The following is a 13588-nucleotide window of genomic DNA, read 5'->3' as shown; positions in this document are numbered from 1 at the left end:
CAGTCTTATACAGTACAAACCACTGTATATCAATACAATCCCAACTACAGTGATGCTTGTAACCACATCATGGGTGTGACTGATAGGTGTGCAATTCTTTTGAGCTGCTCCTCCAGAGTGATAAGAAATTCATCTAAATTAAAGTTGGCTTGGGTGAAATGCAATCTAGCAGAGTGCCGGCGAGTGTTGCCAAAGCATGGCTGCTTGACACCCTGATCCAATATTCAATGCCTAGGACAAAGTAACATCCCTTTCAAACTGCATTACTGCTGAAAGGCCACCTGAACATACGCTCTCTCCATGGAGGAGGTCATCCGGCCGACAAGTGGACAAGTAATCCTTGGCAAATATACACTTACACACCTTCTATTCGAGTCATTAGAAACATGTGTTGTCTTTCTGGGGGTAGAACATCCGTCTGGTACCAAAAATAACCAGATAAAGACTTGTGTAGGAACTCAACTGACTTTTTGTTGTTGATAGTATTCATAGTTTTAAGTACATTCGCGTTCAGAATGTATTATCTAAAATGATATAAGTATTGCGTGGAGTGGAATTTATCAGTGTAAGCGCCTTCCGTTTAAATGAATGAATGTGTGATAAGATAAGCACTACATTAATTAGGATAATTCAGTATATACAAAAAACATATCTAAATATTAAGGAAAAGATGCACTTTTGAAATTGCGAACAGTGTGTGGGAGGATGGAAGATTGGGCGAAGGGCAAGTGAGATTACAGTTGGCTGCTGCAGCATACTGGAGAAGTTACATTTTCCTTGGGATATCCATCACTGGGGCATAACGGTTTTCGGGAGCTCGAGAAATGGCATTCTTAAAATGGTTAATTAATAAATGAATGTTTAATAATACAACACCAGCAGTAGACAGGCAAGGGAATTGAGCGTGTATTTATTGATAACTTGACGCAGGCTCAGCTTTGTGTAGTTCAAGGATCAAAATAGACAATGTGATGGGGAAATTATATCTATCGTTGGACTAATGCTTATGATTGCCTTTGAGCACAATGGAATCAATGTAATAAATTCCATAACAACTGTATCTCTATAACATCGGTCAACACTAAGATATACTGGATGACATCTGCTGTCGAATTCTCATCGTACCGCTATATCTACAGCTGTAGCTATGCTGTCTGGGTAATTACTAGGAGTGTATATGTTAATATAGCAGAAGGAAGAGTGCACATCAGAGAATGAAATGTAACACTTTTTGCAAAATGATTTACTCTTGCAGAAGCGCAGACACTTTGAGATGCTCCAGCATTAACATAAGGCCTGCAGTCATAGGTACAAAGTTGATTGATCACTGCAAGAAAATCCCTCTTGCACAAATCAATAGGCTATGGTGATCCAATGACCGGAGTCAAGGACAGCAGGGTGGATAGAACCTGGAGAGCATATCATTGTTGTTTACCGATTGATCCAGTCTTAGTACAGTAAATAGGCTAATCAACTGTGTTATACTGAACATGCATACTGGAGGCCTTGCTCATTGAAAGCTTGGCAAAGATAAGTCAATCCAATCCAGCCTTACTAATTCAACAAAATGTGAATTTATAGTCTTCAAATTTAGCAATCCCTTTAAATTCAGCTTGCCTACACAACTAAAAACACTTCTCCCTTTTTATTCCCTTCAAATCTCAATTGGATTTGCTCTACTGGAAGCCATTACCAATAAATGCAGTGATCAGACACATGAAAACATACTTCCTGCTTAGGGGCAAAGTTGCAGAATATTACGCCATTCTAGTGCATTCATCATGACACATGGAATGTTTTTTTTTGTTTCTCCTGTATTCATTTAGCAGTGTTGCACTGCTGATGCTAAATTGTTGCCGCCACACGCAAGGGGACATTTCGGGAAGGGAAACGCTTTCAGTGTAAACGACTAAAATCAGACAAAGTTTGTAGAAAAGATAATTGACCACACTTTTATGCCTGCTACGTTAGGTTAGCTTAATGGCATCATGTGTAGAATTGCAGAAAATGTGCTTAAGAATTGCAGCATTTTCTCTGAGCTCCATGAAAGAAAAACGTGCTTATTGCTAATAGCACATCTGCCCTGTTCCTGGAGTGCCGCAGGTACAGCAGGATTTTGTTCCAACTAGGCAACCAACTGAGCTAATTGATCAGTTCAATGCCTAAATTCAACACACCTGGTTTTCCAAGTCGGTTAAATCAAAAACATGGACCAGTTTTGCCTACCCCTGGGCTATGGTCAAATATTTTTTTAATGTTTATGCATTTTAAAAAGTAACTGGAGGGGGGGGGCATGCCTCCGCAACCCCCCCTTCCTTTACGACCTTTGCCACCCCAGCAAAAAAATGATCTAGAGGAAACACTGCATTTCCCCCTATAGCTTTTAAAAGAGAATATGGAATCTGGCGAGAATGCTTAAATTAAACTTCCCTGAAAACCAAACGATGCAGATGCCCCTCAATAGATCAATCCATTTTACTGGATCATTAATTCCTGCAGCTTCTACCCTTCCACAGTGGGAGTTACCAGCCACAACCACAACAGCAGTATATTCATATTTTATCCAAAAATAATGTTTCCCTTTGTGAATTTCACGTCGTAAAAACGTCTATAGAACACATTACCACACTATACAACAATTATTCTCAGGATTAAGCTTCTATTACACAGGGTTTTTGTGTCTTGATTAAAAAATATACAGATAAACTGATGTTAATCACACAACGAAGGCATATTTTACCTTTATGCTACATTTGAAACATAAAAACAGCCCATGTCTGTGAGTAATCACACATTAAAATAAATAGTGATCCGTCTCTAGATTTTTCCAAAACCCAGCAGGAATTAGAGATAGGTGTGACTTACATGTTTTTCGGTTCACATGGGTCCGTGTGGGAGTGGTGGCAGGCCTCTCCATGGAGTGCTTGTGCGTCCACATTTCTGTGGAGTCATGCAGCACGGTGGGTTTAAAAGGAGAGGTGCTGGAGGTGGTAAAAATGGCAACTGGCGCAGCGGTGGTTGTGGTAATAACAGGGCCTTGTGGTCCTCCGCCCCCAGAGTTGCCTTGGCGTTGTGTGGTGCTGCGAGGTGTAACTTGGCTGCCTGATACACCACCCACCTTGGCGGTAGTAGTGGTGCCACTGGGGTGGTGTGCGACAACAGTTCGAGTTCTGCCCCTCACCGCTGTGACAGTGGTTGAGGTGGGATTTGCCATGGTAGTAGTGGTAGTGTCTGAGTTCTTGGGGAAGGTGCTGGGCTTGGAGAGATGGGGGGGAAACATGGGGTCCTGTCCTATACCCTTAGCGTCCACCAGATCTGTAGGCACGTAGTCCCTAACAGAGCCCACCACAATCCATTTGAGCAGCATCAGGCTTAGTCCCAAGCCAATGAAGCCTATGAGCAGAGGGACCACACATAGCCATGTCTGCTGGCGGGGCCACACGGTGCAGCCTCCACAGCGCAGGGGCCCTGGCTCTTGGCCTTGGGCCTGCTCTCGCTCCCTACTCCCCTCTGGACACTCCTCCAGGATCACCGCCCCGGATGTGACTGCTCTGGAGCTCTCGCTCATCCTGCGCACGGCTTAGCAAGGGTTAATCTTGGGGCCAGGTGCATGACAGGCATGGGAAGCACGAGCCAGAATGGCAGCCGGCAATGCCGGACATCGAGAAGGAAACACACACAATGAGATGGTCACAAACACATACATACACAGAAACGTACAGACAAACACTCAGACAAACTCAGAGACGCACAACAGAGGTGAAACAATCTGATGTAGATGCGGAATGATCTTTTGTCCAGTTTGAGTCCTGTCCAAAAGCAACCCAGACGTCCAACTCCAAGGACAATCCAAAAATAATTGATGAAGAGGAGAATAGAAAGGAGACAGTGAGGGACACACAGCTGTAAATCCGTCTGTGAAAACACCTTGTCGCAACACCTGCACACTGATCAAACCCAGACCTCTCTATTTCGCACCCTTTCTCTTTTCCACCGTCAATATTCCAAGATGGGGCGTTTTTGTTTTGGATGCTGTTGAGAAAAACTTGCAGGGGTGGTTCTGATTCCCGCCTCTCAGCAGGCAAGGCAGATAGGACCCTGGGTTTCTCTCGCCTTAGCTGAGTCAGCTAGCCAGCCCCAGAAACCTTTCCCTCCCATCAGAGAGAAGAGAGATCAGCCATGGGTGTGTCGTTGCTCCCTCTCCAGACCCCCGCTGTCTACAACATCCCCCCTCACAAGGGATTCTCCTTTTATGTTTTGGAGAAAATCCAAGCCCACTCCCAGCACTCAGTTGCTTGCTATTCTCCAGTGGGGAAAAATACAAAATCAATTGATGGCAACAAGAAGAAAAAATAACCCTGGAGCTTAGAGAAAAGGAGGGGTGGGTGGTGGAGGTAGAAGAGAAGGGTGGATAAATCTGTCGTTTGCAATGCTTTATCCCGTTCCTCAGGTTCCCCAAGCTGTCCGCTCAGCGCCCCGCTGTCTCTGTGCGCTGCCTGTTAATGCAGCAGAGACCTAGAAACCTGCCCTTATCCGCCAGCTACATTCCCGTACTGAGAGAAAGAAGAAGAGAGAGAAAGGATAAGGATCCTCTCAGAAAAAGACAGTAAAGGATATATAGAAAGATAGAGGGAGCAGTTGAAAATCACACTGTACAGCTCTTCTCCCGGCTCCTCAGGTTACCGGCTACCTCAGGTCCCTCTATGAGGAATTGCAGCCTCTAGTCAATGTTGTGATTTGTTGCAGTTTTGTCTGGTTTCTGTCCCATCAGGGACTGCTACCGGATGATTAGAGATCTCCACCGCGGACGCTGCAGCTTTACAGCCTAACACTCCTGTGGTTTTAGACGATGATGCTGATCTAGCAGATCAGTGGCTTTGGTATTCTAGTCAGGTAGACAGCTGCTATCCTGTGCTGCTCCTGCCGATGCTGAGAGAGAGCGAATGCAAACGAGAGAAAAAAAAGCATAGACGCACAGTGCACACTGGAAGAGGGAGAGAGAGACAGAGAGGGAGGAGGAGTGAGAGAGAGAGACGAGGTTGCACCTGCTAGCTCCACCAGCATTGGGGAGATTTTCTCTCTCTCCTAACACACACAGAGAGAGAGAGAGAGAGAGAGAGAGAGAGAGAGAGAGATGAAAGAGAGAGAGAGAGAGAGAGAGACAGAGATGAATGAGAGAGAGTGAGAGAGCGCATTGAAGAATGCATGCACAAAATAGGGAGTGGAAGAGTGCAGAGAGATTGAGAGAGAGCCTGATCCTAGGCAAATCTCTGCAATATTAGCAGAGGCAGTCACAGAACAGGCTGCATCTTAGCATTAGCAACACCGGCAGAGCAGAGTCACAAGGAACTGTCACTCACTCACATGGTGCCTCCCAGTTATGTATCTGGAACAGAGAGAGAGGAGGAGGGAAGGATGAGGCAGAGAAGGAGGACAAGATAAAAGGAATGGGGTAAATCTAAGTGGAAAGGGTTGTGACATGAATGAAAAAATTTAACATTCATCAGTATTTAACAGGGAAATGGTGGTTTGGGGAATTGACCAGAAGCTCTGACAGTTAGGCCCATATTGTCAAGCTGTAAACCCTGTCTGTCCTGCTATCCCCATCATCATGCCTCCTGCTTCACAGGACAAAGATAAAAATCTGGCAAAGATAACAGGGCATAGGAGGGTTAGTTGCAAGGCCCGCCTACAGTTTTGGTCCCCAAGGGAAAGTAGAGCTACGTTTTACACCCCTTAGAAATGCAGATATACCACCACGTTGTCTAACAAAGGCTATTAAACGCCACTGCAGAGACAAATTAAAATATTGAAATAATGAGCTTTTCTCTGAAAAATTCAGGAAGCTAAATTGACCTATGCACTAACAAGGTTTTTCAGCATATGCAGCTTTGACACCTGCTACAGCACTGTAGCTGTACTTATCTACTGTTCTTCAACAACAGATGTACTCACAAGCCTGATAGTCAAGGTTCCAGCGAGGTCAGAAAGACATTGACATTGCTCACCTACATATCCCCTTTTCCAGTAGCATGATGGTTTGCATCCACATCACCCACACCATGTTGACTGTAAAAGGGTAAGTTTACACACACGGTGAGACAAACATCAAACCAAACGGGGAGGGACCTACCTACATGCCTGGTTACAAGAGGAATGACAGACATACATCAATACATGGATGCATTAACACATTTCTCAAAACTGCATCTGTGTGAGATTGTGTTTTCTCATAGATATACTCTCATTTGTACATCCACATTCACACACACACACACACACACACACACACACACACACACACACACACACACACACACACACACACACACACACACACACACACACACACACACACACACACACACACACACACACACACAAACGTCTCTCCCCCTCTCCAAGCAGGGTAAAGACATTCCTTTCCCCAGAGTGCCCGGCTCCTCTACACCCTCCCAGAGTTCCAATAGGAGCCACCTGCTGTCTAATAGGCTGCCGCTCTGCTTTCTTTGCCGACCACAAACACTTAGATATGGTTTTTAAGAAGTTTGAGAGTTGCTACAGTTTGAAAACAGTTTTTATGTTTTTCAGGTGACCATGGTGACAGTCTATCACAGGGATGGGCAACTCCAGTCCTTTGGGCCTGATTGTGACACACTTGTTTCATCCGGTGTGTTAGCTATAGGGCTGTGGAAAAAGTGGGACTCCAATCAGGCCCCTGAGGACTGGAGTTGCCCATCCCTGGTCTACCACGATGAGGATGACCCGATCCAGTCAACAGGCTCCGACTCATGCAAGACCCAGCTTAATTCTAACAATCTGTTCCCTATAGCCCTCTCTGTTGCATGTGAATTGCTGTAGTGCATTACTCAATTACAATCATGTTGTTTAGGTTGACTTGAGTGAAAGATTGTTATGTTGTGATATCGTAATACTTTATGTAACTGGTCTCATCACCTGCCTATTACATTTCAATAAGTTGTTTATGGCACATAATTGTCAGAGTGTAAGGATAAGTCAGGCTAAGGACCTCACTGTTGCTAAATGCAAAATGAGTCAACAGCCATGTCGGGCAGAACAACACTTGCCTATGTATGTTTTTGTGATGAGAATCTGTGATGAGAATGTTGGCGATATGACCAAGGAGTTAGAGCACCTAGTACCGATGATGAGGGTAAGTATAGATGTTCTAATTGTGTTTGCTAAAACATTCACAACATTATGCTATTGTATGTAACTTTAGACAAGAATATATTTGATTAGCAGCTAAAGTAGAGAGGTCGGGTTGATGCGATTTCTATTTGTAGCACTATGAATGTTTGGAGCTGATCTGCTCATGCCTGTGTCATAGTTCATATGCATTGAATTGTGAATATGACTGAGATCATTAAACAAAATAAGTATGTTGAGGGTCAATGTTGTCAAGTTATAGCTAGCTATCCAACTTCTGTTCCTGAGGTTTTTTTCAACATCCTCTCTTTGGAGAGAGGTAGGGATGCTTAGATGAGATATGAACCCTGGAGCTTGGCTAGCAACGACATCAACTAATAATGTAGGCTATCTGACTTGAAATCAGTTTTGAAAATGTCTTATATATGGCTGAGAACAAAAATACATTGAACGTCAATGTTGTCAGGATAAAACTTGTGTTACTAGCTAACTAGCTACTGCCAACAAGTACCTACTAAAGACGAGAGAGTTGTGGCTAGGTTTCAGTTTGGATACGTCACAGCTTGGAATAAAGAACAGATAGATATCAAGACCCACTTCATTCTCACTTTGAATGAGACTGTATGACCTGTAATACTAATTATGTCCGTCGTTCTGTTTCTCCTTCAACAACAACAAAATATTAGACGGTATTGTGCCTTTCCCCATGTAATGAGCAAGCTTTCCTTCATGTTAAACGTAAAAATCTAAACTAGAAGATTGGTTTTACTTAGATCAACAACTACTTTCTTGAATATTTCAACAGAAGTTGAGTTCATATTTCTCTGTGATTTGAGCATTGACAACTTTGTGGAATTTCTGGAAGGCTTTCTGAAAAGTAATCTATGGAAAATGATAATATTTCATCCCCTCTTGCTGCAAGGATTGAGGCGGTATCTGGTGACCATTTAGGGTAACGTTTTATCCGAGGCGTTTTCATTTGGGAATATGAAGAATTGACAGAGACATTAGGAGAGGAAAAAGTTCACTTAACATGAATTGGTCGATCAATATGTGACCGACCGGCTCGATCTTATGAAGTAAAATTTGATTTAAAGATTTTCTTTACCCGAATTTCGTAGTATCTAATTGTTAGTAGTTACTGTTTTGTCTCATCGCTACAACTCCTGTACGGGCTCAGGAGAGACGAAGGTCGAGAGTCAAACACAACACAACCCAACCAAGCCGCACTGCTTCGCAACCAACACGGAAGCCAGCCACGCCAATGTGTCGGAGGAAACACCGTCCACCTAGCGACCTTGTCGGCGTGCACTGCGCCCGGCCTGCCACAGGAGTCGTTAATGCGCGATGAGACACGGATATCCCTAACGACAAAACCCTCCCTAACCCGGACAATGCTAGGCCAATTGTGCATCGCCCCATGGACCTCCCGGTCGCGGCACACTGCGATGCAGTGCCTTAGACCACTGTGCCACCCAGGAGGCCTGAAATTATGTTTTTGACATGGAATAAAAGCAAAGACTGAAAATTGTGTACAGTGCATTCGAAAAGTTTTCAGGCCCCTTCACTTTTTTTCCCAAAAGATGTACATTACAGCCTTATTCTAAAATTGATTAAATTGTTTTTTTCCCCTCAATCTACACACAATACCCCATAATGACAAACTAAAAACAGGTTTTCAGAAATGTTTTCATACGTATTACAAATAAAACATTTAACTATTACATGTACCTACAGTAAGTATTCAGACCCTTTACTTTGTTGAATCACCATTGATAGCGATTACAGCCTCAAGTCTTTTTGGCTATGACGCTACAAGTTTAACACACCTGTATTTGTGGAGTTTCTCCCATTCTTCTCTGCAGAATATCTCAAGCTTTGTCAGGTAAGATAGGGAGCATCGCTGCACAGGTATTTTCAGGCCTCTCCAGATATGTTTGATTTTACTCAAGTCTGGGCTTTGGCTGTGCAACTCAAGGACATTCAGAAATGTGTCCCGAAGCCACTCCCGCGATGACTAGGCTGTGTGCTTAGGGTCGTTGTTCTGTTGGAAGGTGAACCTTCATTCCAGTCTGAAGCAGGTTTCCATCAAGGATCTCTCTGTACTTTGCTCCGTTCATCCTTCCCTCGATCCTGACTGGTCTCCCAGCATTCAGGCCAAAGAGTTCAATGTTGGTTTCATCAGACCAGAGAATCTTGTTTCTCATGGTCAGAGTTCTTTAGGTGCGTTTTGGCAAACTCCAAGCGGGCTGTCATGTGTCTTTTACTGAGGAGTGGCTTCTGTCTGGCCACTCTACCATAAAGACCTGATTGGCGGAGTGCTGAAGAGATCATTGTCCTTCTGGAATGTTCTCCCATAGTGACCATCGGGTTGTTGGTCACCTCCCTGACCAAGGCCCTTCTACCCCGATAAGCCCAGTTTGGCTGGGAGGTCAGCTCTAGGAAGAGTCTTGGTGGTTCCAAACTTCCTCCTGAAGATGTTTGAGAGAACACCAAGACTGTGCATAGCTGTCATCAAGGCAAAGGGTGACTACATTGAAGAATCTCACATATAAAATATATTTAGATTTTTTTTAAACATTTTTTTGTTTACTACATTATTTCATGTGTTGTTTCATAGTTTTGATGTCGTCACTATTATTCTACAATGTAGAAAATAGTAAAAATAAATAAAAACCCTGGAATAAATGGGTGTCCAAACCTTTGACTGGTACTGTCGCTGACAATGTCTTAACTTTAGCTAATTTATATTCATTATTACAGGAAAATAAACTCAGAGCAAGATCATAATTTACAAGTTAATGTTGAGCTAATTACATAAAACAGCTTATGGTTGTGAGTGTGACGAAATATAAGTAGAGCATTCTACCAGGCAATTTTAGAATTTGAACACTCTCATTGGTCTAACGTTATATCCTAATTTGACTTTGGTGCAGGTCATGTTGTTCTTCACATTACCGTCCCTGGTAGACACACACTATATCAAATAAAATGAAAGTGTATTTGTCACATGCACATCATACAAATAGGTGTACATGGTTACTTGTATAGTGGAGTCTTTTGTTTAGACATGTATCTAGCTAGCTAAACAATTAACCATAATCCCAACTCATAATATTACTACCCTGCATTGATCTTCAGGTTGCTAAAGCTAACCAACTAGGTTCAATGTTAGCTATCTAGCTAACATTATGCTATAATCAGCAATGCAAATGACTCTGAGATAATAATAATATTCCTACACAAATCATACACATAACATTAGCTAGTGAGCCAGCCAGCTAACGTTAGCTAACAGTACACTTTGAATTCCAATGAAAACAGCATTTTCTGACAAAACTTGAAAAGCATAACGTCTGAAAATGTAGATAGCTAGTCTCTCTTACCAGTATACATGGATTAATGCTTCTCCCTCTCTGTCACGGATGTCATGGTTGCCCTTAGTTTGAAGATGTAATCCCTAGACAGGTGTTTCATACAACAGCCTTCTGTGTGTTCTCTTTCGGCTAACTCTGCATATTTGCAATCAAACAACATAATTTTATTTATCTCCTTAGCTATAATATTCTGCTTCCACCGGACATTCCTCTGATTTAAAAAAAAATCGGTCCTCCAGAAAGTTGAGAGCATTAGCAACACTTTTGCAGTTCTTAATAATATATTTGTAAAAATCTGTGTTAGAAAGGATTACCTACACATACTGAGCAGCTCATGTTATAGACAGAAGCGCGCTACATGGAAGACAAATCTGAACTCATCTCTCAGCATGTCCAACCTATACATTATCTCAGCCAATCATGGCTAGCAGGAAGGTTCCTCCTCCTTTTTTCCTGAACCAACTAGGCTCCTTCTTTTTCCCTGAACCAACTAAGCTCGTAATTTAACATTTATTTCATATTTACAGATGGCATACAAGTTTGTTATTAAGGCACATGAAAGTTCACATGTTCCAGAAGGCATTTCTGCCCAAAAACGTATTTATATAAAAATAAATGCTTACGTTCAAATGCCTGTCCTGTGAAGTAGTGACACGTGACATACGCCTAGTTTCCTAAAACGAGTCACAGATAGATGTGACTATCGTTGCATCTATAATGTCAATACTGACATTGTCATACATAAAACGGACACAGCACTGCACAATACAAGCCCATAAAAAAGGGGGTAATCCAACTATTAAATAATTATAGGCACATTTCAAAGCTGTCAACCCTAGCGAAAATACTTGAACGCCTTGTTAGTGAACAGCTAAAATATTTTTTATATACTATTTTATCAATGTACCAATCGGGCTTCAGGAAGAAGCATAGCACAATTACAGTAGCCATGAAGGTATTAATTGATATTACTGAAGCCCTTGACCAAAAACAGCACTGTGTCTCACTTTTTATAGATCTCTCTAAGACTTTTGATATTGTTGATCATGATATACTGAGGCAGAGATTGTCGAGCGTAGGTCTTTCGGGCATGCAGTTGCATGGTTTTTTAACTATCTGTCTAATAGAACCCAATGCACTCAATTTGATGGTCTTATGTCTGTTAAATTGTCTGTCTGTAATGGTGTGCCCCAGGGCACTGTTCTTGGTCCCCTTTTATTCACTATTTATATAAATAATTTAGACAGAAATGTGCAAAATGCGCAACTTCACCTTTATGCTGATGATACTGTTATTTGTTGTGCCTCATCTTTCACAAAAGCTTTCCAGAACTTGCAAACTGCTTTTTATACTGTTAAACATATCTTGTGTCAATTGACGCTTATCCTCAATGCTGACAAAACTAAGCGAATGGTGTTTCCTAAAGCAAGAAATAGACCTCTGAACCTATTACTACCTGTCAGGGCAATGAGATTAAGGCTGTAACCTCATATAAATAGCTTGGAATTTTAATTGATGACAGTCTCTTTTAAATTGCATATTCAACAACTTACAAAAACATTGATGCTGAAGGTGGGATTTTTATGGTGATATTTTATATATGAATGCTTCTACTCACAATTTACACCCTTTATCATGGAGCATTGAGATTTTTTTTCAACTGCAAAAACCTTACACACCACTGCACTTTATATACCAGGGTTGGCTGGCCTTCTCTAGTTGATCGTAGGCTCAGTCAATGGTATACTTTTATTTACAAAGCCATTTTGGGTTTACTACCATTTTATTTGGGCATCTTTATTGTTCAGAAATGTGGTGGGTACACTTCGTTCGCAGGACTTTATCCTGCTAACTGTTCCATCTGTCCAAAATTTGGTAAAATGGCTTTTATGTACTCTGTGCCATCAGATTAGAACACCTTAGAAACTACTTTTAAACTGGAAGAAGCTGTCCCATTTGTTTTTTTAAATCATTGATGAAGGATTGAGGCCGATTCCTAATTTTCTGTTTTATGATTGTGATATACTCCTGGGAATTCTGTTTTTTTTACTAGATTACCTGTAGTTTTTCATCTTGTCTGTAATGATGTAACGTTTGCACTGAGAGTCGGGAAGCAAGTTCAGGGAGTGAGTGTTTTAATAAATAAATGCAACTAAATGCAAAACAAGAAACACGAACAACACACAGACATGACATTGGAACAGAAACAGGAATAATGATGACTGGGGAAGAAACCAAAAGGAGTTACATATAAATGGCAGGAAATCAAGGAGGTGATGGAGTCCAGGTGAGTGTCACTATGCGCCTAACTGGTGACAGGTGTGCGTCATAACGAGCAGCCTGGTGACCTAGAGGCCGGAGAGGGAGCCCACGTGACAGTACCCCATCCCGACACGAGACTCCAGCCGCAGGACGCCGACCAAGATGACGATCCCGGGGATCAGGAGTGGACCGGTCACCTTTGCTAATGCGTGGAAACCTGTCGATCCGGCTGAGGCACTGGAGGATGATGACCTAGAGCGCCGGAGAGAGAGCATACGTGACAGTACCCCCTCCCCGGCACATTAAGCTCCAGCCGCAGGACGCCAACCACAGGGATGATCCTGGGGATCCGGAGCGGACCGGTCCGGCTGAGGCGTGAGAGCCGGCTGAGACCTCACCAGCTGAGGCATGGGAGCCTATCGAGCAAGCTGAGGCATGGCAGCCTGTCGAGCCAGCTGAGGCATGGGAACACAACAAACCAGCTGAGGCCTCCCAGGTAGCTCCGGTCAGACACCCGGACCCGACATCACCTCCGACACCAAAATAAACAAAAGAAAACACTCCCTGATGCTTCCTTTTGTTGAGTCGTCATTCTGTAATGATGGGGCGGTGAGTCAGAAGCAGGTGCAGGTTAAACGTTTTAAGAAAACAACAAAACCAAGAACACAACACTAACATAAGGCAGAACACCGATACACAAGAACAATACCAACTGGTGAGTGAACCTGGGAGAGTGACATATAAAGGGGAGGAAATGATGAAGGTCATGGAGTTCAGGT

Source organism: Oncorhynchus kisutch, linkage group LG11 (assembly GCF_002021735.2).
Source record: "Oncorhynchus kisutch isolate 150728-3 linkage group LG11, Okis_V2, whole genome shotgun sequence".
NCBI classification, from domain to species: Eukaryota; Metazoa; Chordata; class Actinopteri; order Salmoniformes; family Salmonidae; genus Oncorhynchus; species Oncorhynchus kisutch.
Note: the sequence above shows the minus strand (reverse complement) of the source record.